We start from the raw sequence: 3,213 nt of genomic DNA, 5'->3' as shown, positions 1-3,213 counted from the left end.
TATAATTATTTGTAGTAAAGGAATGGATGTTTGGAATAGTTTCACGTTGTGTAAACTAATTTCAGGTCTGTCAAATTTGGGTCAGTTCCAGGATCATTTTCATCCTACTGCTGTGGTTTCATGCCACATATGTTGACTTACCATATAAGTAATGTACGTCAAGATTGCAATGGGATGATTCTGCAAAGTGAGACAGTTTCCTGTATTTCTTCGCTCCTCAGTTGTCTCGCTATACGCTGTAACTGAAAGATCACAGCACTAAATAGCATTGGATTTTCCCATTATCCAGGCTGGCATATGTGTTGGTGTGTTACCAGGGTAGTGTCCCAACAACATGTTTTCCCCTTTGAGTATGTGTCCATAATGCATTACATCCTTTTCTTCATGCTATGTGAAGATATTATCTGACAACATAAGCCATTCTGATGTAAAATTAACACATAGGAACTGTATGTTTACCTAATAGAGACCTTGTATTGACAGATGATAAATGACCAAGAATGTACCCAAGAGCAAATTGTTGACTGAAGAATGCTTCAAAAGAACAGAAAGTCTAATGGCTGAACCAAATACTCAAGTAAGGTGGCCACTTATTCAGTGCCAAGAAAGAGGAAATTCATCACCAAAAAAGAGGACATAGATTTACCTAATATTTGAATATGCTAATTTACATATGTAGATGCAAATTTAGAAATCGTGATTAAAGTTGAAATGGAAATATAATACACCACACTATAATGGGAAAGATTGCAACCAAGTGACATGTGCACCTGCTCAGTCTGCTGTCCAGGGATTTACTGTTGGTCAACTTCAAGGCCCTTGCTCTCCCTTCTTAGGGTTATTTGTAAACTGGACTTGGATTGGACAGCCTTCAAATAGAGGACTGTTCTCTGTAAACTAGGATGCCTGGTTACTCTAAACAAAAATATTTTGTGTTCATCAGCCTTCACTGGTTCCATTTTAGTTAGTCCTTCCAGTTCTGTTCTGTAACTGTTCTGTGACTATTTCCCCCTTTTTCTGTGTAACTATGATCGTGCTTTTACACTTGTCCAGTTGTAAATCCATCATTTGAACAAGGAAGGCACAACTTACAAATAAAACTGTCTAACTTGTGTCTGTCAGTGTATCGCTTGTTTATTGCGCACTTTTATTAAAAGATTATATTATATAGTCAATTATACTGATAGTATATGAATGATGACTATCCAGTGGAGCATTCCAAACTGAATGATTTTGCTTCCATATTTAAGCATTCACTCTTTTACATGTTAATCAGCCCCTTGTACATTCATTGGGAGTGGTAAGATGCCATTTTATTACGAACAAATGTAAAAGTTCTATGAATGTAAGATGATTTATCCTGCTTACACTGTAGTGAAACCAAAGTAAATCTCTGTAATAACCAAGAAAATTGTTAACTCAGGAATAAGCGTAACCAACTCCTAATCTCAGCAGATTGGAAGCCATGTTCCATTATCATCTTGACTGTTTTCACATCAGAAAAATGGGTGCACATGAGTTGGGTTGATTAGCATACTTGGAAATGCTTTCTGGAAATGTTTACAACCCTGTCCAGAAAATAATTATCGGTCTCATTATTGGTGCCAAGGACTAAGACTACCCACATCTTATATGGTAGCCCTCCCCAACCAAGTGCCCTTCAGATGTGTTGGACAACTCCCATAATCTCCAGCATGGTGAATGGCCAATGCTGGCTGGGGATGGTAGTGAGAATTGTAGTCAAACACACCTGAAGGGCACCAGGTTGCAAAAGCCTTTGATATGGTCTTGAAATCATTAAGGTAATAGAAAAGGCTGGCAGTCTTGCCTCTATCCAGTCTAGACACTTCTAATGCATATCTATGATTTATGATATGTGTATATGAGAGAAACTGGGATTTGAAACACTTCAGTCTTTGAGCCTGTTGGTGGAGTTTACCTGCCAGCCAAAAATTTCTTCCTTGGATATGAAGGATGTTTACTTGGGTTACATAAGAACCATGTCACTCTGCCAATTAACTTTTTGGCCTCTCTTTCGCGGCCTAAAAAAAGAATTTATTTCAGCTGCAATCTTCTGACAAAAAGCAGATGAATAATAAATCAGGGAATAGCATGTATCCAGCACAGAAATGTCTTGGTCCAGCTGTAGCATTCTGGAGTCAGATGGTAGCTGTTGTCTTCCATTGTAGAATCCAAATTATATATTGGACAAAAGGGAAAATGTTGGTTTACGTTTTTAGTGGTGCACGAAATCACTTTTCTACTCCATATTAATTAATCAATCCAAAATAGCAACCCCACCCTGTTTCTGCACTCCCAATTGCTTACACTGTAGAACTGCTTCCATGTTTACTATAGAAGTGTGTGGAAACTCTACATTTTCTTACCTGACCCACTATCTTCAGTCACTATTGTTGACAATAGTGGAGTGATTTAAGTAGTAAGTCACGCCAGCTAAGAACACCACCTTAACTTTTAGGTGTAAATAGTTTCCAGAGATATAGTTCCAGAGATGCAGCAAAACCAAGAAAGAGTCTTGTTCCACCTTAAAGACTAACAGGTTTATTATGGCATAAGTTTTTGTGGAGACTGTCCTCTTCATCGGATGCATGAACTTGAGGTAAACACTTTGGGCATCTGGTGAAGTGGACAGTCTCCACAAAAGCACATGCCATAAGAAATACGTTAGTCTTTAAGGTGCCACAAGACTGCCATCATCCCAGAGTGCAGGACATGGAATAATGGGCTCAAGTCACAGGAAGCCCAATACAACAATGGAACCAATTACTCAGGAATGTGGTGGGCTCTCCCACACTGGAGGCATTCAGGATGAAGCAGGACAGCCATCTGTCAGGGATGCTTTGACTTAAGATTCCTGCACTGAACAGGAGGTTGGACTCGATGGTCTTATAGCCCCTTCTAACCCTACTATTCTATGATTCTATCACTTGTGGTGGTGGTTTTTAATCATAAACAGTGATCTTGAAATTAGAGGCCACAAACACCAGCTATGTGGTAACATTTCTCTTTGAATGTATTCAGATCGCTGTGTGCGTGCGTTATGTCTGAAGCCTTGCTTATGAAAAGTGTCTCTGGTTATAGAAACCTAGCATGCCAAGAAACAGGATAGGTTACGAACCATTTCAGAGGAAAAAACGACAACACCAAATCCAGATCAGAAAAAAGACAAAGAGGCCAACCTCACAAGATGTT

The sequence above is a fragment of the Heloderma suspectum genome, chromosome 3 (genome assembly GCF_057233095.1).
Source record: "Heloderma suspectum isolate Gila_16-S chromosome 3, 16-S_ref, whole genome shotgun sequence".
Taxonomy (NCBI): Eukaryota; Metazoa; Chordata; class Lepidosauria; order Squamata; family Helodermatidae; genus Heloderma; species Heloderma suspectum.
Note: the sequence above shows the minus strand (reverse complement) of the source record.